The 27,990-nt window shown below is 54.6% G+C and overlaps 1 long non-coding RNA gene across 3 annotated transcripts; it reads right to left on the bottom strand.

The window, feature by feature from the left end:
• Nucleotides 1–2,721: 2,721 nt before the first annotated feature.
• On the bottom strand, nt 2,722–9,478 carry LOC122448297. 3 transcript variants are annotated; one of them, XR_006271561.1, is made up of 4 exons: nt 9,261–9,478; nt 7,011–8,305; nt 5,237–5,967; nt 2,722–4,021 (listed from the first exon to the last, which is right to left on the bottom strand). It is a non-coding gene; the product is annotated as an uncharacterized LOC122448297 (long non-coding RNA). The 3 variants fall into 3 exon arrangements; XR_006271560.1 differs by having other exon boundaries at nt 5,237–5,989; XR_006271559.1 differs by lacking the exon at nt 5,237–5,967 and having other exon boundaries at nt 9,261–9,467.
• Between the last annotated feature and the right edge of the window lie 18,512 nt (nt 9,479–27,990).

Consider the following 27,990-nt stretch of genomic DNA (forward strand, 5'->3'; position numbering starts at 1 on the left):
CTGGCCTTGGTCCAGGTTGGGACGTCCACCAGTGCATGGCCCTTCGGGTGCGCCTTGCGCCCCTGAGAGTTAGGGATTGCGTGTTTGGGGACGTGCCCAGGACGTGGGCCAGGTCGTGCCGGTATGGTGAGGCCGGCACCTCCCTTGGGGACTCCACTGTTTTCAGCATGTTGCCTTTTCAGTAAAAGGATCCTTTTTTTGACGTCAGTAGATGTCAGGCGTGGGCAGAGCACTAGACCCTTTGCCCTCAGCATGAGGGAGTCTTCAGATCCTCCCATGTTCCTAACCTTGAACACAGTGCTTAGTCTCTCAGAGCCTTAGTTTCATCATCAGTAAAGCAGGAGTGATGACAAATTTAGTTGGCCAGTCATGTCCAACTGTTTTGGGACCCCATGGATTGGGATTTTCCCAGGCAAGAATACTGGAGTGGATTGCCATTTCCTCCTCCAAGGGGTTTTCCCTACCCAGGGGTCGAACCCTCGTCTAAACCGCATCTCCTGCTTGCCTCTCCTCCATTGCAGGAAAATTTTTTTTTTTTTACCACTGAGCCACTGGGGAAACCCTTTCAGTTATGATGTTGTTTTAGCACAGTTGAATGAAACAGCATACCGAAGAGCGATGATGAAGCTTCCTTAAAGGGCTGTTGAAAACACTGAATAAAATAAAACAGGGCAAGAAGTTGGCCCATGTAACTACTCATAAGAGTTGCCAGGAAGTGACATATCAGTAGCTGATCACAATAACACTCCACAATTTTCCCTTTTTATTTTGCTTTACATCTATTTTGAAAAGAAACTTATAAAAGTGAACCATGCATGTGTCTGTGTTTGAATCCTGAGATAAGTTGGGTAACAGAATAATGACCAAAATGTGACCCTAGGGTTGTAAAGCCCACGGAACCACAAAGGAGTAAGAGAGGCTGGCCTCTTCCTGTGAGGGAGGCGGAGGGGGCCAGTCCGAGTCAGAGGAAGAGGTGCTGGGGCTTATAGGGGAAGGCCCCGTTCACAAAGTTATTTGTGAAATGCTCTTCCTTCAGAGCCCAGCTTTTACCCACTCTCTTGTGGGCCTGGGAATCCCTTGTGATGTCCCCAGGGCTAGTGGCTGCCTCCAAGCCTCTGCTCCTGGAAGCCGGGAAAGGTCAAGTTCCTCCTGGAACACTGGCCTCCACTCCTGGTGCTGCTCTTTAAGAGAAAAAACCACCAACTGTTGTTCCTGGGTGGCGAGACTCCCTCCAAGAGGAAGTGGAATTGCTGCCCAGTTGGCTGTTTTACCTGGCAGAGCAGGCTGGCAGGTGTGAACGGGTGCCCACCATACAGAGATGTCCCCGTGAGGTTGGAGAGTCGAGTTGCCCTGTAGACCTGGGCTCAGCATGGCCCTGGAAAGCTAAATAGGGCTGCCTGCCTTTTGTATGTAGTGAGCTCCCCATCATGGGAGGTGTGTGAGCAGGACTAGCCCCTCTTCTGATGGGGATGCTATGAAGGCCTTTCAGATGTCAGAGGCAGGATCAGACTCAGTGTTTCCAAACTTCATTGTAGATTTTATTCCTTGAAACCATTATTTACACATTTTTTTCCTTTGAACAAGACATGTATTTTACTAAAAGAGTGAATTTATTTTTAAAAAATAAGTCTGTGTCATTACCATAAAGAGGTTACCATAAAAAAAATAGATAAAGAGAGAAAGCGGTATTAGATCATGGCCAGGAGTCACGTACGGATGTGAGATTTGGGCCATGAAGAAGGCTGAGCGACGAAGAATTGATGCTTTCGAACTGTGGTGCTAGGGAAGACTCCTGACAGCTCCTTGGACAACAAGGAGATCAAACCAGTCAATCCTAAGTAAATCAACCCTGAATATTCATTGGAAGGACTGATATTGAAATTCCAATACTTGGGCCACAGAGCCAACTCTTTGGAAAAGACCCTGATGCTAGGAAAGATTGAGGGCAGGAGAAAAAGGGGATGACAGAGGATGAGATGGTTGGATGGCCTCACTGACTCGATGGACATGAGTTTGATTGAAGTCAGGGAGATGGTGAAGGACAAGGTTAGCCTGAGCTCAGGCACCCCCAAAGGCCCTGGGGAGCCCCTGCTTGTCCTGGGACCCTGTGCCATGCAGCCTGCCACAGGGCAGCAGCAGCCCGGGGTGTCAAGGGGTCCAAGATCTAGCTCAGATCCTGGCCACCAGTACTGTGGGGTCAGGTGACCCTATCTTCCCCTGGAAGAATTAGGAGGGGCCGGAGGAAACCCAAGAGGTCACCCACAGAGCACAGCAACTTTTGAGAATGAGGGTAGCCTGGTAGAGTGCCCTAGAACTTTCTGAACTTGGGCACTTTGCAGAGGAAGTCATTAAAATGGAAAGAAAGCACAAACCGGGTTCCACTGCTATCTGGGCAGCTCTAGGAACTGCCCAGATCTTCACATTTTTATGGTCAATCATTGTCCTCTGGCATTGTGTTTGGAGCACTGCCCCTTGACAACGAACTGAAATTGGGGTGCTGGTGTGGACACCCCCCTCTCTCTATGGACTTTAGCTGACTTCAGCTGGACATCTCACTTCGGGGAAGGATGTCTCCTCCTGCTATCGGAAGAGAAGACAGAAATTTTCTCCGGGTCATGGAGTGGGTTCATGGCCAAACAGGAAGCACCCCCCTCCCCCGGCCCCGCTCCAAGCGGCTTGGCATTGGGGGTTCTGGCCTGGAAAAGGGAACGCTAGGCGTGGTACTCAAAAATGAGCTGGCGCAGCTAGCATGCTTTATTTGCAGAACACAAAATCCTACATTAGTGGAGTGTTTTGTGGTCACTTCTGTTTGGGGGATCTTTGCATATATATTATTTGAATCTTTAGAAACTGTCTTTTGTTCTTCCTTTTTTTGATTCCTAAGTTGTTCATTTCCATCTAGTGACAATTGACACCATGTCTCAGAAATGACGAGAACATGCTGGAACAAAGTGGGCTGATTTAACTGTGTTCCATGAATAACAGAGTTTTGCTGAAGGTTAAGGGCATTGGCTATGTGACAGAGCAAGCCTGCATGAGCTGTGATCTGTTAGATGTTGCGTCCAGGTGAGGGTTATTATTCAGTGTGGTCCAGGTGTGGGCCGACAGTGGGTACCTGGCATACCCAAGAAGACGATCATGTGGTCAGCATGGTCCCGGGAAAAGAGTCAACCCGGAGTTGTCCAAACATCCGGGAAGGCAGAGCTTCATGGGGATTAAGTTTCTCTGGTGAGGGGAGGGCACAGGTCTTTGGAAGGATCTTTGGTAGGAAGAGTCCGTGGATGGTAAAAAGTGTTTTGTCTCCTCAAAGTTGTTATTTCAGCTTAGGCAGGGAGAACACCTTTGGAACAGAGAAGATGGCTTTGGAGTCTGCGTGGCCACTTGCTGACCTCTCCCGGAGCCCTTTGTCAGCCTCCTATCCCCCTCACAGGGCTCAGAGCCTGCGGGGCATGCCCAGGCCCTCCGAGTGAGCTGCCATCATCATGGCAGGATCTCTATGTTCCAGTCGCCCTGCTTTGCTGACCTCTGATGTGAACTGAGATGTCAGCCTTGCTGGGCTGGGCCACTGTCCAGCTCAGTGCAGGTGCCTGCTGGCTGGTACGGACAAATTGAGAAGGGCTGACTCGGGGCCACAACACCCCTGCTCTTCCTCGCTCTTTGTGAGTCCCCAGCAAGGTGACTCTCCCAAGTCCGAGTTTCAGTTCCATCTGTCTTTTTTAGAGTATCTGTGGCCTTGGAAAGCAGTTACTAGGGAATCTGATTTCCTTGCGCACGTCCTGGGCATTCTCCCAAAATGTTGGCGGATGGGGGAGGCTCTCCCTGGGCTTATGAATGCGCAGATAAATCACACGGAGGAATGTGTTGGCCCTTCTGGCAGTGGCGATGGGAACAGAGATCCCTGTTCACAAGCATTTTCTTGGGTCTGGCTTATTCCGCTGGTGATAGTCAGGCGTCTGGGCTGGCAGATGCCATGGTGTCCAGTTCTCTTTAGAAGCCACCAGCTGGATATAGCTCAGAGAACCTGGGTGAAAGTTTAGGTTTTGGGCAGAAGAAGATGGAGTCTGGACTTCCTGCCCTCCCTTTGAGCCCTGACAGCTGAGGAAATCTGGAGCACCCTCCGTTCTAGGGAAGGCCAGCAGCAAAATGGGGAGACACTACCTCCATGCCAGCAGCTCCAGGGCACAGGTGCTGCTGGAAGCTCAGGAAGAGACATGCCAGGCCCCGGCGCCAGCAGAGCCCTGTGTTGTCCAGACTCTGGGCCTCGGCTGCCTGGCATCTCCCTGTAAAAACCATTTGAATTTCATTTTGGACCCACGTGTGCGATCTTTCTGCATCCGCCTCCATAAAGAGGCAAATGTCTTGCCAGGCGGAGGGCATGGGAGCCGCCTGGGCCTGCCCAGTGCCTGCCTGCCAGTCTGGGGGTGGATGAGGGGTCAGGAGGTCCACTTGGCGGAGACCTCGTGTTCCTGAAGACCCTTGCTTCAGGTGAGTTATTACGTCGGCTTCAACCACAGCTATGCCCACACCGCAGGGTCCACCGACACGCGGAGAGACACCCGCCAAGCCTCCCGCCTGGCTTGCATGCCAGCCCGCCCACCTGTGATGCCCGGTGTTAGTCTTCAATCCTGTAACTGCCTGGTGACTAGGAAGAGTATGTTGCACGGAGGAGGTTTTGTGTTAAAGACGTGAAATGCAGACATTCAGTTACTAACCACTCTCTGCAGTGTGCCTGGGCCTCTCTTCCCGTTGCATCTGGTTGAGAATCTCAGCAAACTGAGGGGCTGGGAGCTCTCCTTGCTGTGAGACCCTGCCCTTGGCATCTCCAGCGCCAAGCCACTACCTCCTGGGAGCAAATGTCCTGCCACTCATGACCACCAACAAAAAGGAGCGATGGCCCAGGAATGGAGGGACAGAGTTGGGCCACCAAGGGACTGGAGCCTCTGCTTTTTCAGTGGATCAGGGTGTGTCATCCTGCTCTGGGCCTCTGGATTCCCCTGTGCCTTTCCTTCCCCATCCTTCTCTTGTCCAGTGGCCTTGTCTTCTGTCCCCCATGGTCCTGCCTGCTCTTGGCTCCCTGTCCCACCTGCCTGCTGATTCACGCTTCTAGGGCTCTCCCCATCGTGTCCACTGCTCATGCCACAAACGCCTCATGAGCTGTTCCTCAACCCTCGTTCCTCTCCCCTTGTAATGTTCTTGAAATTTCCTTCTTTGTTGACTATGCAAATCTCTATCTCACCTCCTCCAGGAAGTCCTCCAGGACCACACCTCCTGTCTTCCCTCTTCTTCACTCCTGGAAGCTGACGTATTTCTGGGTTCCATTATGAGGTCCCCAGTGTCTCCTCTGCTCAGGATGGTCTTATCAGAGTCCCAGAACTATGACCAGAGATGGCCCCTTCCTGCCTACTGCTCACTGAGTCACCAGGACTGGCCAAGCCAGGGCAAATAGTGGCCTGAGCCCTTGATACATCTTCCTCCCCCATCTAGGACCTTTCCAACTATCAGAGGATCAGCTGCAGCTAGACATCCTAGACTGCCCTGCTGCATCTGACTGATAGGTGCCAAGGCCTGACAGTCACCCCTCCCATCACCAGAAGAGAGACAGACTCCCCCCTGAGAAGCCCACCATCTGGGGCTCCAGCTCAGCAATGGAGCTGAGACAGTGCAGCAGCCACTGCCCTGCAGCCATTCTCAGGGTGCTGGGGGGTTGCTGGGTGGGAGATGCCCCCTCTGGGACGATTGCCTCCAGGGTCCTGACAAGTCCGTGGGTTGTGGCCTTAAAGAGGATATGACATGGCTCTGCATCAGCCAGAAAGGAGGGCCAACCGTGGCTCTGGGCCAGCAGGGGCAGATGAGTCTGCCGGTGGAGATGGAGAGCCAGGCGGGTGCTGTGGATGCCACGGCAGGTCTGCCAGGCCCTGGTGGGGTCTGACTCCTCGGAGGGGTGAAGTTTGTGAGGAGACAGAGCCGCTGCATTGGAGCAGAGAAGGACCTGCGTTAGGAAAGCAGGGACTGCCATCAGGGAGGAGACCCTTGGGCCTGTGGGTGACCCTCCTGGCGACCAGCTGAGACTTGGGTCTGCCTGAGGTGTGTGGGGTCCCTGAGGAGCTTCGCTTGGGGGTAGAGTGACCAACCTGGCCCTCTCCAAGCTCCTGGGGTCAGGCTGAGGCTACTGAAAGGGCTACTGGGGGGTGCGGAATCAGGAGACAGTGCCCAGGGCATATAAGGGGGCTGTCTCCAGGTTCTGCGCTTCCTTCTGGGGAGGTGTCTGCCGTCTGTGGAGCCCAGGAAGCCTGGCAGCCACCTGGACCCTGTTCAGCTTGTACCGACTTGCTCTGATCTGAACAGCCCATCCAGTGGGCGGGCGGGTTCAAGTGAGTTCTCAGGGAGAGTGAACGACATCTAAAGCCCCTTAGCGGTGAGAACGTCTGTCCAAACCCTCTGCAGCCATGTGGCCCATGGCCAGTGCCCTGCAGAGGAGCTGGCCCTCTCCCGCCTAGGAGAACATTTTCTCATTCCAGGGTACACATGCGATTTTCTGGCTCGCTGAGAGGCCTGAATGTTCTATTAAACCCCAGGAACACGGAGCCCCTGAGGGGATTTGAAGAGCCTGGTCAATTTCTGGATCCCAGATGTCCTGATCCACAGCAGGAAGTGGGGCGACTTGTGGCTCTGGGGGCCCCAGGGGTTCCCATGTGTGCAGGCCCTATGGGTCTCCTCCGGGCTCAGCAAGGCCGGCAGAGGCACCCTTGCCTCCCACCTGTCTTCCCCCCTGCAGCCTCCCCCTCCACTCAGGTGGGGGCCAGGCCTGCCAGACCCCCCTCTGCGGCCATGCCTCTCAACCCCCCAAACCCTTCCAGCTGCTCCTGGCTGGGCTAATGAGGTCACCTCTGAACCCGAGCACCTCGGCGACTGTGGCCGGGTCACCCCATCCTCCTCTTGTGCAGACCCCTCCCCCACACTGCCCCTGCTGCCCTCGGCTCCGTCCAGCCCCCCAGTCCCCAACCACTCACCTAGTTCAGCCGAGGCCCCTGCAGCAGCATCTCTGGGGAATGCATCCCCCGCCGTCCAAAGCCTCACCACTGGGTGTCCTCTGTCATACCTCTCTGCCTCAGGCCCTGGCGCTGCTGTGATCCAGGGCTGCTTCCCTCTGTCCCTGTGCTCCAGTCCCGTTTCCCCACCAGGCTTCCTCCAGCTTCTCCCCACGAGCCCTGTGGTCCCAGGAGGTGTCCTCTTCGGCCTCTCCCGTTGCTCCCCAGACAGGGTCACGGCCCAGGACCCCCTCCTGTGGCCCTCACCTGCTCCCTCCCCGAGTCCTCATCTCAGTGAATCTGCTCAAGAGAGCTGAGCCCCTCTGCCCACACCCACTTCTCGGAACCATCTCTTGAGTCATTCACTCTTCCTGTTCCCTGTTCTGCACCTGGCCCGTCATCTCTGCCGCTATCCCCATGGGTCCCTGGGCCAGCTCTGTGTGTCTTCGTGCAGTGCCAGCTCAGGGGCAGTGCGGGGCGCCAGTGCACATGGGCCCCTGCACTTCATCAAGATTATCTACCCCTTCTGCTCGCTGTCTACACCCTATGCATTGTCCTGCCCTGTCCTTCCCAGCGTCCAACTGCCAGGGCTCCCAGGGACCCCAGACCCTGGGCCAGGATGTCCCACGTCCCTCCTGAGGCCCAACTCCTTTTGCTCCCTCCCCAGCCTCACTGACTTTCTGCCCCCGCCCCCGCCAGGCTTTATCCTCACCACGGCTCTCTGGGTCTCTGTGTCTATCGCTCCCTCTGCCTCCTCTGTTTGTCACAGGAATTTTATTTATTGCAAGATCGACATCATAACAATATTAAAGGATGTTTAAGACATGTATTTATTGGCTGTGGTGGATCTTTGTTGCTTCGCACGGGCTTTTCTCTAGTTGTGGTGCACGGGCCTCTCAGCGGTGGCTTCTCTTGTTGCAGAGCGCGGGCTCTTAGGGCACACAGGCTTCAGGAGTTGCATCTCGCAGGCTTAGCTGCTCTGCCGCGTGTGCCCAGACCAGGGGCTGAACCGGTGTCCTCTGCGTTGCAAGGTGACTCTTAAACATTGAACCATTGAATAGGGAAGCCCTATTACAGAATATTTTAGAGGAGAACCATTCACTCTTGGCTTGAGCATGGTGGCTGTGTTCCTGCACCCATGGTCTCTCCGGTCCTGACTGGTGACGGCCACTTCCAGTGTCACATGGGGAGCGAGGTCCTTGTCACCAGACGATGTCCATGCTGCCCAGATGCAGCAGAGTGAGGTACCTGGTGGCTGCACCCCTATGGCCTGGCACCTGTTTTAGCAAAAGGTAGGGAAGGGGACCCACTGTCAGCTCTGGGTAGTGGGGGAAAGGGGTGCTGAATTCCCAGACACCCCCACCCTCGTCACTGGGTGTGCTGGGTTCTCAGAGGGGGCCCAGGCACCCCCAGCTCAGCACACGGGAAGCCACAAGGGAAAGGAGTCAGTGCAGGAGGGCTTCGCCCAGTCCCCAGACACCATGTTTTCGAGGTGGGGGTGTCTCCCCAAGGCTGTGCCAGCTCCCTGGATGGCCCCTCTCCTCCCATCCAGGCCCCAGTCACAGGCGAGATCCAGCTGTGGGTGCAGTCAGTCCACACACCACCCACTGAGGTAGGGGCTGGACTCCTTCCAGCCCTTGGTCCTCAAACCCACAGCCCCTCTCCCCCACCTCCCCATCCCTCCCTTGCTCGATCAGGACCCTTTTTCCGGCTGCTCCCCTGTGCTGGGCTGAGGGTGCCTGGGCTGCTTTGAGGATCCAGCCCTGAGGCAGCCCTCCTCCCCCACCAGTAGGCCAAGCCGTTCTCTGCCCCTGGAAGCCCCCCAGCCCCACCACCAGCCTTGAACCTCCTCAGAGCTGGGCCCACTTTGGTTCAGACTGTTTCCTGCTCCTGTCCCCTGCGTGTTTGCAAGTGACTCGGGTCCTGGGCTCCCATGTGGGTCGGGGCCGCAGGGGGAGGCACCAGGGCAGCATTTCCAGGGAATTCATGTCAGCATTTCTCAAGAGCACACCCGCCCCCTTCTCTACCCTCTGGGGGCTTTTCAAAAAGCCCGCTGGCATGCATTGCTGGTGAGAATGTAAAATGGTGCAGTCGCTGTGGAAAACAGGCTGGCAATTGTGCAAAAAAAACCCCTCTTAAAACAGAATTGCCATATGATCCTGCAATTCTCTCGGGGATACTATCCCCGAGAGAATTGAAAGCAGAGATTTGAGAAGATATTTGCACACTCACATTCACAGCAGCACTATTCACAACGGCCAAGAGATGGAAGCAACTGAAGTGTTCATCAGTGGGTGAAGCATAGACAACCATGCCTGTCCGTAGGATGGAGCCGCTGTGGGACATCTGTGCAGGCCGGGGCCCCAGAGGGCAGGCTCCACAGTTGGCTGAGCGAGGTGGGGGCTGCCCAGTCTGATTAACTCAACTCTGGATGACAAGTGACTCATAGCCAGTTGCCTCAAATCAGGGAACTGGAAAAAACCAAGTGTTCAATAAATATTTTCCTCATAACCTTCATTAATTATGTCTCTACATGGCCTGGGAGGTGTTAATTGCCTTCTGTCCAGGCTCTGCTCACAGTGACAGGAGCACTGTCTTGGGGGTGTCCTTGCCTTCTGGGTCCCACTTCTAAGGAGACTCCCCCCTAGCTCTGGCAAACTGTAGTGAGTGATGTGTGGTCAATGGTGGTGTTGGTGGTGCTCTGAGTTTCAGGGACAGTGAAGCCTGGATGTGAGAAATGGGCCCTCATCTGTGGAAATTAGGTGGCGCATATGTGGGGCCTGGGCCCCCTGGGCCCCTCGGCTGGGAGGGGCCCGGGAGGGAGCTGCCAACAGAAGAGAGGGGCACAGAGGAGGAGGGGGCACAGAGAACCCCATGTGAAGGCCTCTGACCTCTCCCCAGGTGTCCTTCTACCCAGAGAACCCTGCTCCTGGTCTGAGGCCTCAGTGGGCCCCGAGCTGTCTTGACCAAGGAGAGGAGGGCACCCAGAAAAGGCCAGGCTGCAGGGAGCAGGGCTGCCTACTGCTTGCTAAGTCACCTGCCATCCCATCTTCCCCTGGGCTCCTCATCCCACACCCTGGATCCAGCTCTGAGCTGTACCCGTGCCCCCCCACCCCGGCCCCAGCCCCCGCCCTGGCACATGAGCTGCCTCATTGTGCAAAGCCCTGGGGGTATGAAGTGTGGGCTGTGCGGAACTGGCCCGGGGGGGCAGCAAGGTACTGCCAGTGAAGCTCCACCACCTCCTTCAGGTGAGGTTGCTCCCATTTCACGGAGAACGACCTGTCTGTCTTCTGACCCTGGGTGGCCTTTGAGCCGGCCTGTGGGCAGCCTCCCCCACTCCTATCCTTGGCACTGCTCTCTCGAGCAGGAAATGGATCCCAGCAGCTGCAGTCCTACAGGGCAGGAAGGCGGCCTCAGGGAGGGCTTTTCCTTGTCCTACTTGTTCTGTCTTGTTCAGGGCAACATATTAACCGAAGGATGGAAAACAGTGGAAATTTCAGCCTGCAGGCCCATGGAGCAGAGTTCTTCCGAGGGCGACAGTCAAGGAGAGCGCTCGCTCTCGGGGCCCAGCTGCTGCCCCTGCACGAGCTTCCAGTGTCCACCCCAGACTGTGACCCCAGGCTGAGGGTCCTCCTCTTAAGGCACTTTCTCAGCTTCTCTTCTAACTCATAGGCAGCTGCCTGGACATGGAAAAGAAGTGTTAATTGCACAGTTGTGTCTAATTCTTTGCAACCCCATGGACTGTAGCCCACCAGATTCCTTTGTCCAGGGGATTCTCCAGGCAAGGAGACTAGAGTAGGTTGCTATTCCCTTCTCCAGGGGATCTTCCCAACCCAGGGATCGAACCTGGGTCTCCTGCATTGCAGGCAGATTCTTTACCATCTGAGCCACCAGGGAGGGAGATGGTTTATTATGATAACTGAGTTAGTGAAACAGGGATTTGCATTTATGTTTTCTTCGCCCTCATTTCTGGGGAAGAAAGTGAAAGGGGGCCTCCCCACAGGGGATTCTGGGAGCACACCCAGGGCTCCGCTGACCTGCGTGGACTTGATTGGCTTTGGCTTCTGTTCAGGCCAACCTGAAACTCCCGGTGGCCACAGGGACTGGGGGACTTGGGGACACAGTCTGTGTCATCCCCACTTGTTCCTTGCTGATGCTAGAGAGTGGGGACAGTATGGCCCCTCTGGACACCGGAGGATGTGATGCCCACTTCCTCTGTTTTGAAGGAAGCCTCGCTCCATCCTTTCATGCAAGTTCCGGCTTTATCTGGTCTTTCTGGTGAAACTGGCAAAGTGTGGTTTGAATGGGTATTTCCCTTTTTGGATAGTGATTACATAGATAATAACAAAGAGCTTCCCGTAGAGATATCCAAATACAGAATTGCAGAAGTTGCCTAGAAGTGGGGAGGGTCTGTTCCCAGCACTTCTGGGGCTGAGCTCAGGTCAAAAGTAGTACATCAGTCAACACGGTTATGCTGCCATGACCAGCAGGCCCAAGGTCTGGGAGCTTCATCCCAAGTGGCCTTGGAGGGGGCAGTGCAGGGGCCCAGATGGTCAGGGAAGGAGGGGCAGGTGACCCTTGTACCTGCTGAGTCCTGAGGGTGCCCACCGGAACGTCACTTTCCGGGGGGCCCTCCACCCCCATCCTACCCCATGCCCTGAGGACAGAGCAGGATTCCCGGACACAGGCTCAGCCTGACACGTGACTTCCCTTCTGCTTGGGTCTGGTTCAGGGGTCATCTAGGGGGAGCTGTGCAGAGCTCAGCACACAGAGCTGTCCACCCGCATGGCAAGTGGGAGAAGCCTTCACCGGCGTATCCTCCTGTTGCCCCCAGATGCTCCCACTGTGGGAGCAGGAGATGGGAACAGGAGTAGTGACCTCCTCAGCCCCTCTCCTGCCTTTGGCCCCGTCCTGGGTGTTTGCTCACTTGAACCACCTTCTCCAGACTGTTCTGCACCCATCAGGGCCCCTAACGTATGGCCAGAGAGCACATGGTTTGAAATGTAAGGGGTGGCCAGGCCCCCCAGCTTCCATAGACCTGGGTGTGCCCCGCGGTCCCTAGGCTGCCTCCGCCCCTGCCCCACCCCCTTGTTCTGCTGAGTCACGTCCTGGCTCCTCTCTGGGCAGTTATGACTTCTGGTCAGTCGGAAATGTTTCTGGTTGAGCTGCCAGTGGCTTCATGTCCTTCCTGCCCCTTGAGAGGAAAATTTCAGTTCTGGAAAATTACCAGGCCAGAAAGGGAGGCAAGTTTCTGCCCTGGGGCAGTTTGAGAAAGAATTTTCCCGACTGCCTGGCTCCTGGCAACCTCTGATAGCACCCTCTCCTGACCCTCTGGCAGTGGGACCGCTGTGTCACAGACTGTCCTTGTGGACACGAGCCAGTGTGTCAGAGAAGCAGCTCGGCCCTGTGTGACAAGTGCAGGGTGAAACTGTGAGTTCAGGCATATGGACTCTTTCCAGAAAGCACAGCAAACCCCTACAACTGCCTGGAATGACTGAGAGGTGCACAGGAGCCAGGCCCTCCCCCACCTCCCAGGGTAAGCACCTGGAAGTCAGGTAAACACCAAAAGTGGGTTCAGTAGCAATCGAATCTTTAGAGCAGAAAAAATAGTTGACGGTCAGCTTGCGTAAGGCTGGAAGTCCCCCAGGGTGGGGTCAGGTCCAGAGCTCTCTGAGTGCCCCCTGCACCGCCCTGCTGACACAAGTGATGCTATTCAGGTTCATAGACATCACTGATCTGAATATTCATGCCACCCTCTTCCTCTTCTCTGGTTGAGGAAGCAACGTGGCTCCTGTCTCAGCTCCCTCTGTCTCTGACTGGGACATCTGTCCCCGTGAGTGGGTGTCACTCCAGCACACACAGGTGAACCCCGTCATCCCATGGAGACTCCTAAATGCTCCAGGAGGGAAACCCTGGGAAGTTTTACACAGCACAGTAGGTCTGTCCAGGGAACCAAGGACAGACCTGACCAGCCTGACCCTAACCCTAGGCATGTTACAACATTGCCCCATCTGGACTTCTCCGTGGTCCATGCCCACCAGGCTGGCACGTGGGTTGCGCCATGGGCCTCAGTCTGTCCATATGTGCAGTGGGGGAGTAAGTGGGGGTGTAGGAGAGCTCAGGCGACAAGACCACAAGCTTCCCAGAAGGGTGTGGCCTTGGGGTCACTGTCCCATCACACACTAATATTTAAGAAGCACGGATCAAACCTTTGAAAGCAGCCATGGCTTCTCGCAACTTCATGGTGCTGGCAGCACCCAGCTCCTCCCGGGGAGGTGGCAAGCCTTGGCTACTATGACCCGTCCCTGAGCTGACCAAGAGCAGCACACGGCCAGCACCTTACAGCTCTGGGGCCAGAGTCCTGGTCTCCCTGCCTCCGGTGTCTGCAGGATGGAGATCCTCCCAGAGGCTTTTCCCGCCATCCGGAAAAAGCTTCCGGCTTTCAAATGCACCACACCCCACGGCTCATGGCCCTTTCCCCACACCGCTCCCGCCTCTGCTTGCATCACACGTCTCCTCTGGCTCTGAGCCTCCAGGCAGGGTGCTCTAAACCCCGGAGACTACCAGGCTCATCTCCCATCTCACAGCTCATACCCCTTTGCCAAGCAAGGTTCGCAGATTCAGGGTTAGGACGGAGGTATTGTTAGGGACTACTCTCCGCCCACAACCCGGCGTCTCAGCTGCTATTCAGGCACCCTCCCTCCCCAGGTCCCCTTGCTGTCCTTTCTCCTCTTTGTGCCTACTCCAAGGGCTTTCAATCCCTTGGCCTGGGATCTGAGCTGGCATCTCTCTGCAGGGGTGGGGTTGGCCGCCCAGGTCACCCAGCTAGTGCCTGGTCACTGAGACTTTTCTGCTATTGGTTCTATGCCAGCAGGGCATGCATCTGCTCCTGCCCCACCTTGCATGTCCTTTAGAACCCCGGTAACGTCATCTCACGGCTGTTAACCCAGGTGGGCTACCTGAAGGTGGGGGCTGGAGACACGGCCTCTGAAACCCAGTCCCAGCCACCCAGCACATTAATCTGATTTTAAGTTACCTTTAAAAACTTAAACTGATACTTGTGCAGTTTTTGAAAGCTTTTAAGTATGTTTAAGACAACTCAGGTAAATGAGTATCTTTTTTGACTATAGATCTTTTGAAATTTAAGTATAAGCAATGATTTCTGATAAAGATTTAGGTTCTGAACTTAGATGCACTGTAAGCATAAAACATACCTGGGAACTTTGAAGACTCAGCAGAAAAAAAGAAAGTAAAATACTTCATTAATAATCCCTGATGTTCATTATATGTTGAAATGATAATTTGGGGGCTATTTCAGGGTAAATCAAAGATGTATTAAAATTAATTTTAACTGTTTCATGTAAAATTACATATGAGGCTCTATTATATTTTTATTCCACCATGATAATCTAGACGCAGGAGTTTAACAATCAAAACCTGAAGGTTTAATGTGCCACCTAGTGGTGAGTGACTCTGGAGGCTGTGAGTGTCTCTGTGGGTGGCAGAAGAGTGTGTATGTCCATGTGTGTGTATGTGTCTATATGTGTGTGCATCTATATGTGTCTGTGTGTGTCTATATGCCTCTGTGTATGTGTGTCTGTGTGTGTGTCTGTGTCTCTGTGTGTGTCTGTGTATGTGTCTATGTGTGTCTGTGTGTGCCTGTGTATGTGCCTGTATGTCTGTGTGTGTATCTATATGTGTCTGTGAGTGTCTATGCGTGTCTCTGTGTGTGTGTCTATATGTAACTGTGTGTGTCTGTATCTATGTGTCTGTCTCCGTGTGTGTATCTATACGTGTCTGTGTGTGTCTATGTGTGTTTATGTTTGTCTGTATATTTGTGTGTCTCTGTGTGTGTCTTTGTCTCTGTGTATATCTATGTCTATGTCTATGTGTCTCTGTGGGTGTGTGTCTGTATCTCTCTGGTGTGTCTATGTCTATGCATGTTTGCGTGTGTCTGTGTGTGTCTACGTCTATATGTGTGTGTCTGTGTCTCTATGTATGTGTGTGTCTATGTCTATGTGTCTCTGTGGGTGTGTGTCTGTGTCTCTCTGGTGTGTCTATGTCTATGCATGTTTGCGTGTGTCTGTGTGTGTCTATGTCTATATGTGTGTGTCTGTGTCTCTGTGTATGTGTGTGTCTATGTCTATGTGTCTCTGTGGGTGTGTGTCTGTGTCTCTCTGGTGTGTCTATGTCTATGCATGTTTGCGTGTGTCTGTGTGTGTGTGTCTATGTCTATATGTGTGTGTCTGTGTCTCTGTGTTTGTGTGTGTCTACGTGAGGTGGGTGTGGTGGTGGGCACAGTGCTGACTACACAGTGGTGTGAAGCCCATGGTCTCTGCCACAGGAGGGTCAGTCTGGGGCGCAGTCCCCAGCATAGTGGTTAGAGTGGATGTCCCACTGACCCCTTCTTTGCAGAGGGGGCTCAGCTTACCAGCTGGGGCCCAAGGGAGAGGCTGGTCTCCAACCAGAAACAAGGCCCTGCCCTGGGCTCCCAGAAGGGTGTTCCAACCAGGAGCTTCCTCTCCCTCTTGCCATTGGCTGGACCATGCAGAGGCTCTTGGGGCCTGGAGGGTGTCCTGGCCCCCACCCACAGCCTGTCAGAGGAGGCAGATCCTGGAGGGCTTGGGCAGGAGGGCCAATCTGGGTGACAGATGATCCCCCTGCAAGGCAGCAGACTTCTCCTGGGGTGTTTCCAGCAGGGGGCATTTCCAGAGAGGGGCTCTGCTCCGCTGGTTACTAACTGCTCACAGACAGTGGCCTCCTCACCCTTCCATCAGAGTCACTTCCTGGGTTACTGTGTCCCAGACTCATTCAGCCCCCACCCCACCCTGTGCTCAAGAAGTGGAGGTCACATGGGGGGTACCTGCCATCAGCAGCTGCAGTGGGGACATTTGACAAGTAGTGACTCTTTCTTTGGGAAACTCTCCAGTCTTTGAGGGACCATGAGTTCTCCAGGCAGGCCAGGGGACAGTGGGCTGGAGACCCCTGGCAGGGCCAGTGGGGAGCCGACCTGAGCCTGGCCCACCAAACTCTTGGGCTCCTGGGTGGCTGTGGGGCTGGTGGTGAGATTGACTCGGGTAGGGGCAGGAGTCTGGTGGCCCTGGCGGTGAATGTGTATGTGGGGGGAGGTACATGGCAGCCTGATCCACTGGGCACCAGTAGGGAACCTGCACACCTAGAGTTCTGCTTTCTCAGTGTTCTGGTCAGGGCCAGAACTGAGAAAGCCAGCAAAGCCAGCCTGAGACGAGAAGCAGGGAGCCCAGTGGTGAGCAGGGTGGGGCCATGGAACCCTCCAGAGCTGGGGCCACAGTGAGGGGTCCATGATGGGACATTGGTCCTCCAGCCCTGGGTCTGCTGAGGTGGCTGTGGCTTTATCCCAGCGATGCTGTCCTGTGTCCCTTGAGGTCATCACCTTGTGCAAGCTGTGAGGTGCTGGCAGCCTTCTCCAGCCATTGCGGGTGAGCAACAGCACTAGAAGATAGACGAGAAGCAGGGCGGTCTGACACCCGCTCTCCCGGCACCTCCCTTGGGCAGCAGACGCAGTGAAAACCCTGTGGGCACGGAGGGTGGCTGCTTACCGGTCACACAGACCTGGATGCCACCCTGGTCTCCACCTCTCACCTGTGTTTCCTACCTGTTCTTCCTCTGTGTTTTGATACAGCCTTTGGGCAGCGCCTCCCTGGGATGCATGTCCAGGAAGGTGATGACGCCCAGAAGGTGATTAGTCAGCCGGCTGCTTTGGGACCTTGGAGCCACCAGGAACACAGGCAGGCTGGCAGGGGTGTCCGGTCACCATCCTCTCCTGCCCTCTTTTCGGGTCCCTAGACAGCTGTGGCTGTGCAGGAAACCTACTCTTGGAGGAGGGCCTCCATGCGGAAGGAACAGGTGGACATGAGGGACAGGAGCCGGCTTCTCTGTGCTCTGGGCTCAGAGCACATCAGCAGCCCTGGGTCTCCGGGCCTGGGTCTGCCCGGCTACCCCAACTCTAGCAGCCGCAGGACAGCGGGTATCTCTGCCGGTGTCTGCAGGCAGGAGTGGAGGGACGGCTGGCTGGCTGCCGGTCCTGCTGAGTGAGAACCTGGGGTGCATGAGGGACTCAGCTTTCCCAGGAGGGAGGGGAGTGAATCAGCTTCATGGAGGAAGGTGACCTTGCTGGTGACTTTGGGAGCACTGCCTCTGGGCCAGATTCTCGCTCTTGGCTGTGTGTCCAGGCAGGTATGGTTCTTCCATGCCCGGGAGTCCCCGTCTTCACTGCAGCAGAAAAGGAAGTTACAGGATCCCTCAGCAGGCTCGCTTCTCCCATCCCTGTGTCTCCAGGAACCTGAAGGGCCTCAGGTGTCCCCTCGGATCCTCTCGGGAGGGGGTGTCCTTGACTGTGTCCTCTGGACTCAGCTGCCGGGTGAGCCAATCTGAGCCTTGCCTCAAATCATCAAGGCCTCGGCTCCTCCAGGCCTGGGCTTGACGTCCCCCCAAATAGAAGGCAGAGGGTGTCACTGGCCCTGGGTTGTTTCTACCTTTTGGTGATGCTGTTACGAAGAACTCTGTGTGAACATCTCCTCAAGATCCTGCTTTTATTCCTTCCAGTAAATAGCCAGAGGCGGAGATGCTGGGTCAGATGACAATTCTAGGTTCACTTTTTTGAGAGGCTGCGTCCTCTTTTCCAACTTTCCTGTCTCTTTCCTTTGGTGGAATCATTCAGTATGTGTGCGTGTGGCTGGCTTCTTTCATGTAAATTATGTTTGCAAGACTCATCCTGGTTGTCTCAGACAGTGGCAGCCTCTTTCTTTGCGTTGCTGTGTTGTGTGCCGTTGTACGAACACACAACAATTTATCCAGTAAACGGCACATAGAGGGACTTCCCTGGTGATCCAGTGGCTGGGACTCTGAGTTCCCAGGGCAGGCTGCCCAGGTTTGATCCCTGGTCGGGGAACTAGATCCCACATACCACAACTAAGGTCCTGCATGCCACAACTAGGATCCAGGGCAGCCAGATAAATAAATGAAAATATCTTCTTTAAATGGCACATAGACACTGGGCTGTCTCCAGCTTGGGGCTGTCGTGAATGGTACTGCCTGGGGAGTCTGTGCAGAGCTGATGGGTTTAGGGTATGCATGAGCCTTAACTGGATTTCTGTAAGTTTTATCCAATCAAAATTCCAATGGAAAGGAGTCTGTCATGCTTAAATACCTGACATACCTTAACATACCTGACAATAGCCACACACTTCTGAAGAGGATTCTAACCCCGTGACAACCCCTCTGCAGGGCAGACAGGCTCATCCCCCCACCCTCGATGTTACAGGTCAAGATAAAGCCTTGAGGTTAAGCAGCTTGCCCGGGTGCCACTGCTGGTGAGCGGAGAGCTGGAATGCAGGTCCTGTTTCCCACGGTCCGCCTTTATTCACCTCTGAAAGGCAGGCACTGATTTTTCCTCTTCACCACTCACGTTACCTTTTAAAAATTCTGTTTTAATTGCAAGGAAAATATTATGACAGTGGGCCTGCCCCGGCCGCCCTGCCGCTTCCTCCCCTGTTATTACAGTAATCGACGCACTGAATCGGTTGAAAGGAGGGGCCCGTCGTCCTCGTCTCGTCTGTGTTTGCTGGTCTCATTCAAGTGCGTGCCTCTTTGCATTATGATTCCAGATAATTCAATTGGAAGTGATTTATAGAACAAAATCGATGGGAACAGAAAGCTGATTAGTCAGCAGTGGAGCTAAGAAACCCATCGTCTTGTCATTTCTTCTGGTTTGTAGTGAGAAAGTTCCCAACAGTCGCTTGGTCACCTGAGAGCAGTGACCAGGGTCAACATGCCCTTCACCGTCTACTTATTTACTCATTCCTTTCCTATAAGATAGTGCACACATGTTACCACCCGGTTTTCTCAGCCCCTTCACTCCACTTCACAGTGTACAATGGATACCATTCTGTGCCCGTAAATATTCATCTATAGCTTTCTTGGTGGCTACATCCTGTTCCACCATAATTTATCTAACTTACACGGACTGTTTCCAGCTTTGGGGATTATGTAGGATGACTATCCTTGCATGAAAATCTTCTGGTGGAAACTTTTTTCCTATGGACACATTTCCACGAATTTTACTGGGGTTTTGGTCTGTCTTTGCACCCTCCAAAAACGACACACCCATGTCTACTCCTCCTGGCGGAGCATAAGAATGCCTTTTCTCTCTCCTTTGGCCAGAATTGGCTTTACAATGTAAATCATCATTTGCCAGTTTGGCAGATGATGAATTGAATGTCATTGGCTCTTTCACTGTGTATCTTTGATTCAGGCACAGTCAGGCATTTGTCGTGAGTTGCTCGGTGTAGTTGGTGAAATGCCTGTTCAAGTCTTCTGTTCATTTTCTGTGGATGTGTCAGTGCTTCAGTACTTAAGTACTTCATTTTCAGAACACTGTTGACTGTCCATCTGTAACATGGATTGAAACACTTATTCTTGGTTTGCCGTTTGCTTTTAATTTCAGTTATGGTATCTATAACCATACAGGCGTTTTAAATTTTCAAGTGGTCAAATACATCAGTCTTTTCCTCGGTGGTGCTTGTTTCATCATCCCAGAATAATAAAATGATTCATCTGTGTGCCCACTACTTTAGCTGTCTGGCAGACTGGGGTATGTGGTGACTCAAGGATTCTAAACGATGCTTCAAATACTTTACTTACCTAATTAGCTGAGGGTCTTGCATTAGTGACCAGAAATTGCAGACAGAATATAATTATATGGTTTTTAAATGGGTTGAAGTTGATAGATCTTCATCAACCCCTCTGAACACAAAGTGTTTCTGGTGGGTGGACTTGGAGAGGGTTGTCTTCCCTTAATTCATCATCTTTCATCTTCCGGGTGGTGACCCCTGAGGTCAGAGTCAGTTTCAGAACCACTGCTGACCCCAGCAAGCGCAAACAAGGTCTCAGAGAGGGGAGCCTGTGAAAGCCATGGAAACACAGAAACAGGATCCTGCAGACACGGCCCGTGTGGGTATGGTTGGGCTCCTTGGGAGGTGTAAACACTTGAGTTGCTTCTGCTGTATCTGGAGGTGTGAGGCACTGGGGCACAGTGGGTGCTGGGAAGGTCTCAGATGGACCTGTCTGAGGTCACCCCTCTGCCTGACGGGCCTGCCTGGGAGAACGCCACTGCTTCTAATGCCGGGCGACATAGAGAAGAACTGACTTGTGGAATTTCATAAATCAAGACTATTTTCGTTCCAGGGACTGAAAATTGATCACGGTCTAAGCCATCACGTGTCAAGCGGATCCAGGAGGCCCGACTCCCTCAAGCTCTCTCTCTGCCAGAGAGTCCCACGCGTCAGCAGTTTTCCCGGAAAGCAATCGTTTTATGTTTAGCATCCTTGCAGCCGATGACTGTAATGTTGCTGCCTGGCCAGACAAGGGGTGTGGAGGGCAGGCGCTCCACTCCTAAAAATCCTGGTCCTTGGATGACCCCTTGGGGGGAAAGTTGAGGCCTCTGGGCTGGAAGCCACTCACTCCTCTGCCCCCTCCAGCTGCCCTCACCTGTATTTCTTCCTTCTTTGGCACGGGCTTGTGCCACCACTGGACATACCTGGAGGAGGAGACTTTTAAAATGGCTTATGCTCCTAGTGTGGAGAAGGGCAGGCTTCCCAGGTGGCTCAGTGGGTAAAGAACCCGTCTGCAATGCAGGAGCCATAGGAGACGTGGGTTGGAGATGTGGGTTTGATTCTTGGGTTGGGAAGATCCCCTGGAGGAGAGCACGACTACCCACTCAAGCATTCTTGCCTGGAGAATCCCATGGACAGAGGAGCCTGGCGCGCTACAGTCCATAGGGTCACCGAGAGTCAGAATGACTGAAGCAGCTAAGCACGCATGCACATTGCTAGTCACTTTGGTTGCTATTTAAAGAGGAAACCAAATAACCTAAAATTAGGTGGACACACAGTGGCCCTCACACTCCTCCATGTGTGACCATTGAGCTGGAATGAACTGAGGTTCCAGCTGTCCCACAGCTCAGAGAATCTGCTTGTGACAGGCGTGTAGTTGAGAGGTTCCCCAGACCAAAGCCTCAGTCACCCACAGTGGGGGACACACCTGGGCCCGCAATTTATGCACAGGGATTTTTGACATTTGAAGCTATAACAAATATTCCTTATCTGCCTCTCATCCATCTGTCTGGGTTCCAAATTCTCAGAAAGTGAGAGCTGACAGCCAGCTTCCTTGGGTGGGGCCTGGGGAGGGGTGGTGAGCTCTGGGAGTACGGGGTCTCTGGGACATGTCCCCAAAGTGTAAGGAGAAGGATGCTGTTGGGGGGTGGTGAGGTGTACACTGCCCAGCCCTGGGGGATGTTCGCCCAGAGTCCCACATCTCTACAACCCTGGAGGCAGCCGGGGCTGTGTTGGGGCCCGGCCAGCCAGTTGAGTAAAACAGCTAATGAATAACACCAGTTAAATCTGGGCCTCTCTCAGCTCTGAGAGTGCTCCATTGGCCCCCAGCCCAGAGCTTCCCGGCGCAGGGTCAGTGCATGGGTCCTCAGAGAGCAGGGAGCAGGAAGTGCCAGCATCGCTGGCTGGGAGTGGGGTCCATTTAGCTGGGCTGCTATTTTTACCCTTTGTTCTCCAGCGAGGGGTTTTTCTTCATCAGAACCTCCCACCTGTCTGTCTCTCCGACCAGCAGCATCTTTCTCTCCTTTCAGAATCTCAGATGCTGCCGCCTACTTGCGTGAAAGTCAAGCAGCTCGGTCCTCACAGGTAGAGGAGGGCGTCACCCACAAGCGCTCTATTCCTTGTTAATGAAATTGTGCCCAAGAGGCATGAGCAGCACCTTGAATGTTATAAAGTGGCTCAGAAGGGTGTGAGGGAGAACTTCGGAGGGGACTTCCCTTGCAATTCCAGAGGGTGAAAAATTTAAATGTTCCAGGCTGCCCAGCCCAACTGTGCATCAAGCCACAGAGTGACTCAGAGAAGTGTTTATGACAGATACAGGTCACGTGATTCCCAGTGGCCAGCACGTCTCCAACGGTGGCCTGTTCACCTGGCCAGCAGCGGCCGATGCTGGGTTCCCAGCCTGCGGCTCGATCCTGACACTGCTGTGAGCCATCCCTCAGTTGGCTCCTGGAGGACGGGTGGGCTGCAGGGCACCCTCCTCCCACTGTCCCTGTTGCAGGCAGCTCTGGGAGAATGGCTGGCCATCTCCAAGAAGCCAGCTCTCACAGGAGGGGCAGGGGAGGGCGGCACCACGCCCCAAAAGGGGTTCCAGTTGGGGGCTCGATGGGAGTTGCTGGAGGGCTGGAGCTGAGGGCTGGGGCTGAGGGCTGGCCCGAGTGGCCCCACCTTCCCACTCAGGGCCCCTCCTACTTGGCCTCTGCCCCTCCTACCTGGCCACGCTGCTGCTGCTGCTCCCGCTGCCTCCCCGCCCGCACAGCTCCGCAGCTCCACAGGGGAGTGAGCACAGGGGAGTGAGCACAGTGGGAGGGGGTGTAGAGGCCTTGTCCTCAGACCCCAGCAGGGCTGAGAACCCCGCCTGTCCTCACCCTCCCAGCCCAGCTGATGGAGCAGTTGAGACTGCATAGAGCTTCCCCAAACTAACTTGTTCAGGGGCGGCTGCTTTAACCAAAGGCCATTAAGCTGTCAAGGCCCATATGTCTCACGTCCCCCTTCCTGCCTGTGACCGCGGGGCTGGGTGTGCGTGAGATACGCCTGCTTCCCATCTCCTCCTTCCAGCTGAGTCACTGCCATCCGGCCAGACCGCCCCCGCCGCCAGCTCTGAGCTCATCGGCTCTGCCATCAATTATTCACCCCCTGGAGTTGGTGTGTGGGGTGGGAAACTTGGGTCTGACTAAGTCTCTGCCGTCCCAAGCAGCCAGAGTGGCCCAGAGAATGGGGAGTAGGGGTCAGAATGGGCTCCAGCCCTCTGCTCCTAACTCCATGTGTGGACTGGTGGCCCCCAGCTCAGACTGAGTCCAGCCCTGCCCCCCTTTCCCCGTGGTGGAGGCGGGAGGGTGGGCAGCTGATGCTGGTGATGAAGATGTTGGTCAGACTTTGATGTCGAAAAGGAATATGTTGCATCAATGTGCTGACGCCACTGCCCACCTGACCCAGCTTCCGGCTGCACTCTGCCTCCCCCACCAGGCATAGGGCAGCTCAGGCCTGGTCCTCACCACTCCCTGAGTTGTACTGAGCACCGAGCCAGCCACACACTGCAGGGCTAAGTCCACTTTGTTGTTGCTGTTGTTCAGTTGCTCAGTTGTGTCCGATTCTTTGAGGCCCCATGGACAGCAGTACTCCAGACTTTCCTGTCCCTCATTATCTCCCGGAGTTTGCTCAAGCTCATGTCCATTGGGTCAGTGATGCCATCCAACCATCTCATCCTCTGTCACCCTTTTCTTCTCCAACCCTCGATCTTTCCCAGCATCAGGGTCTTTTCCAATGAGTCGGCTCTTCACATCAGGTGGCCCACATATTGGAGCTTCAGCCTCAGCTGACATTTACTTACTTATGACATATTTATTACTCTTGCTGCATTTGATTTCTCAGTATCTGTTGAGGATTTCTGCATGTCCTGGACTGAGTGTGCATCCTCCTAAAATTCCCCCAAATGCATGTGTTAAAGCCTTGCCTCCAATGTGATGGTGTTTGGAGCTGGGGCTTTGGGAGGCAATCAGGGTTACATTAGGTCATGAGGATATGGCCCTCATGGCCCCATAAGGTGAGTACTCTGTCCACATGCACACCAAGAGCAGGCCCTGTGAGGACTTGGCAGGAAGGCAGCTGTCCACCAGCCAGAGAGGGAGCCAAGAACCAAACTGTGCTCGCCCTGATCTCGGACTCCCAGCCTCCAGACCCCTGAGAAAGTGAATTTCTGTTGTTTAAACTACCCAGTGTGTGGTATTTTGCTGCAGCAGTCTGAGCTGGCTAAGGCAGCCTTGATGTTCATGAGGCCTGGCCTCCCCTGAGGCTGTCCAAGCGAGGCCCAGCACACCCTCTAATACCCAGGCCTGACCAGTACCCAGGCTGACATAGCCAGAGCCCCCAGCAGTTGTGGTCATGATGACGTGAGCAGAGCACCCCCCACAGCCAACCCTTCCTTCCCCAGGCCACAGGGGGCTCGTGGGGAATGGTGCCCCCAGCTAGATGCAGCTGATCTGTGTCCCAGGCCAGCCACTTGTCCTGACCTGTCTCCCCTCTTGGTGGTTGGAGAATCATTGTCCTTGTCTTACGGCGGTGACTTCAGAGGCTCATCTCCATCAGAATGGGGCACTGGGAGCCATCAGGGCAGGGCCTTGTCCTACTGTGCACTGGGACTCCACCTGTGGGGGCCTCAGTATTCTTTCCTGAACAATGGGCCTGCAACATCTGCCCTCTAGTCACGGTGAATATGGCTCTGAGTGGACGTCCACGGGAGGCCCTTCCTCACCTTTGATGGAAGAGGATGCAGGAGGTGGGTAATGGTTTGCTTGGGTCTGGCATAGCCCCCACACTCCTAGAAGCTTGTGTGACCCGAGCCTCACACCAGGAAGCGGAGGAGGGGAACCATAGCAACGTGGGCACGTGGCCGAAGGGACACCACACTGACACTGGGGACCAGCTTGCTATCTGTTCGTCTGGACTCAGGCAGGTGAGTCCCACAGTCTCTTGACCAGGGAGCTTTGAGCCAATAACTTACTGAAAAGAGTGTAAGTGTTAGTCGCTCAGTCGTGTCCGACTCTTTGCAACCCCACTGACTGCAGCCCACCAGGCTCCTCTGTGCTTGGAATTCTCTAGGCAAGAATACTGGAGTGGGTAGCCATTTTCTTCTCCAGGGGGTCTTCCCAACCCAGGTATCGAAACCAGGTCTCCTGCATTACAGGCGGATTCTTTACTGTCTGAGCCACCAAGGACTTCATGTTTATTGAGCACTTATGGTGTGCTTGGCCAGACTGCACACACTGCATCCCCCAACTTCTCTCTCACACTCCCCATCCCAGCTTCCCCTCTTTTCTCCCCTTCCTGAGGCTGCAGGACTCAGGCTTCCTCTCCCCGCTGTCCACAGTCCCAGTGACCTCAGCCAGTTCCAAGGCTTCAAGGTCACCCAGATATTGATGACCCCAAATTGACACCCACGTTCCAGACCTTTCCCCTGACCTTGTCTTGACCGTGGATTCCTGCTCTTCAGTGGGAGGTCCAGCAAGTGTCCTGAGCTCCGTGTGGTCAGGCAGTGCCCAGGCAGTGCCCTCTGGCAACCGTCTCCCTGGTGAGGCCAAGCATCAGCTCAGGCACAAGTTGAGGGCTGGGTGGGGAGCCCTCCTTACCTCTGCTTCCCCACCATTCTCTCCATGGGTGTGGGGATGACCCGGAACCCACTGCCAGCCCTCGTCCTGCCTGCCCTTCACTGGCTGCTCGGAGCAGCCTTGCCTGCCTCCTGTCTCAGCCGGCCTGCTGAATTATTCACCTGGCATGGGGCTGTGTTCTCCTGGACCACGTCCCATTCCTCTGGTGCTCTCTTAAGTCATCTCTGGCTCCAGCCCGGAGCCTCCATCCATGCTGCTAATGGACCTGCAGCAGAGGCGCCTCCCCTGCAGCTGCCACAGCCTGGCCCATCCCTCCCTTTCCCGCAGCCCATCTTTGTGACCTGGCCCCGCGCTGGCCTGAGCCCTCGCTCGGCTGCCTGCCTGGCACATTCACCATGCCAGGCCCAGCGCTGCAAACACAGGCTCCAACCAGTCACCAAGCCCCACTCTTCACCACTAACCAGGCAAAGACTCGGGACAAAAACGGGCTCCAAGTCTCCCAGGGCTGGGACTGCGCATTTTCACCTGTTATCTCTAAAAGTGCTTCCCAGGGGCACAGAAAGGGTGGCTGTGGGTGTGCTTTGGGTTGTACATGTGTGTACACACATGTGTGAGTGTATGACGTGCTCACAAGTGTCATGTATGCAACACTTTGTATTCAACACAGCTTCCATTGCTCTCTGACCTTTGTGCACATGCGTGCATACTTGCGCACATGCACACATGTGCAAAGGCCCTGGCCATGCAGGATTTGGAGTTTAGGGCCTGTGCGTCCAGGCCTGGTCAGCCTGAGCACCCCAGATTTGGTTTCAGGGCTTAGCACTGCCATTTCCTGCTGGCTTAACCAGAATCACCTCCCAATATCTGGGTCCCTGTAAGACTTTCACACCAGCTCTGCTGAGATAAGGGCCCCATGCACCTGCAGGCCTGTGTCAGCCCTGTCTAACCCAGTAGGCAAGGAGATGTGCAGATGGATGGATGGATGGATGGATGGATAGGGAACTCCCAAGACATGGAAGCAATGTAAGGATCCATCAATGGATGAATGGATAAAGAAGATATGGTACAAGCACAAAGGAATATTACTCAGCCATAAAAAGAATGAAACCCTGCCATTTGTGACAACACAGATGGACCTTGAAGGTATTACGCTAAGTGAAATACGTCAGACAGAGAAAGACAAATGCCATATGATTTCACTCACATGTGGAATCTAAAAATACAAAATGAAACAAAAACAGACTGATAGATACAGGGAGCAGATTACCAGAAGGGAGGGCTTTAGGGGTGGGTTGCAGCTGGTCTTGTGGTGGTGACCACTCTGTAGTGTACACTGATGTTGAACTCTAGCACCGTGTACCTGAAACTTATATAATATTAATAGTAAAAGGCCAGGCAGGATGGTAGGAAGTTGGTTATTCATGTCCCAGATAAAAGAGGAAACCTTGTCCCACACAAACCACTGCCTGAGAAGCCGTCACCCTAGATAGTTGCAGCACTTTCTGCCTCAGCAGAAAACCATGTAAAATTCTGCCTTTGTGTGGTTTACAAACCTGACCTCAGCCTGCTGCCAACCCAGGCGTCAGTGTCCCAGAGAACACAGACCTCGGTGTGGGGCCAGCACGGCCTGGCAGCTGCTCTCCTTGGTACTGAAAGCAAGCTCACAAAGGGAGGTGGGGGGGCCGTGGACGGTCCCGAGGCCACCTCGGACAGTTCTGGCATCTGCCACCCACAGAGGACATCTGTGGCCTGAGTGGACAGTGTGCAGGGCAGGTGGAGAGCCTCCAGGAGAGAGGCCCCATCCCCGAGGGATAGGGGCTGGTAATAGACACTCAGTGTCCCACACTGGGGCCCTTCACTTGGGGCAACCTCAGGGTCCTTGGTGGAACTGAGCCCCAATGCCCAAGGTGGTCACCCCTCATCAGCTTGCCCTCATGGCCTCTCCTCTTCCTGGTTTCTCCTCCCAGCTCCTTGAGGCTTTGCTGGCATCACCTCCATACAGACTATGTACCTACCCCAAACCTCTGCCCAGTGCCTGCTTCAGGGACCCAGACGAAGATGCCAGTGCTCCCCAGTGTGGCAGCCTAACCAGAGACTGGCTCTGGGCAGTGTGTCCACCAGGTGTTCCTTGAGAGGGGGTCCCACTTCTGCCCGCCAGTCTCCCAGTCCTGGGATGAAGTTTACCAGAAGCTGCTCTTCCTACAATGGGTCCCAAGGACTGTCGGTCCCATGGCTGCTACATTAGCTATGTGGTCAGAGCCTCAGCTCATGGTGTCCCAGAGGTGGTGTCCCATGGTGTCCCAGAGGTGGGCTGCAGGCTGGCAGGAGGGGCCTTTTGACATTGGTGCCATGTGCTCCTGGATGAACTCACTCAGGAAAGCCTCCTCTCTACAGACACCTGTCCATCCCCCTCCTGGAACCGGTGCTTCCAGGCAGCTTTCCGCTCAGGGAGGGACTCATCAGATGCACTCTTGGAGTGGCTTTCCTTAGCAAGTTTAAGCAGCGTGAAGCCACCAAATTAGGTTTCCACACTCGCCCTCAGGAACACATAGTTCACACATCTGTGGAATCCTGGAGCGGCAGTGATGTGTCATCCACTTGTGCTTCTGTAGCCTCAAGGCAGTGCCCGGGCAGCCCAGGAAGTGTCAGCTGCAGGATGAGTCCTGAGGGGTGTCCAGTCCTGCTTGGGTGGCAGCTCCAGGGCGGTGT

Source organism: Cervus canadensis, chromosome 10, assembly GCF_019320065.1.
Source record: "Cervus canadensis isolate Bull #8, Minnesota chromosome 10, ASM1932006v1, whole genome shotgun sequence".
Lineage (NCBI taxonomy): Eukaryota > Metazoa > Chordata > Mammalia > Artiodactyla > Cervidae > Cervus > Cervus canadensis.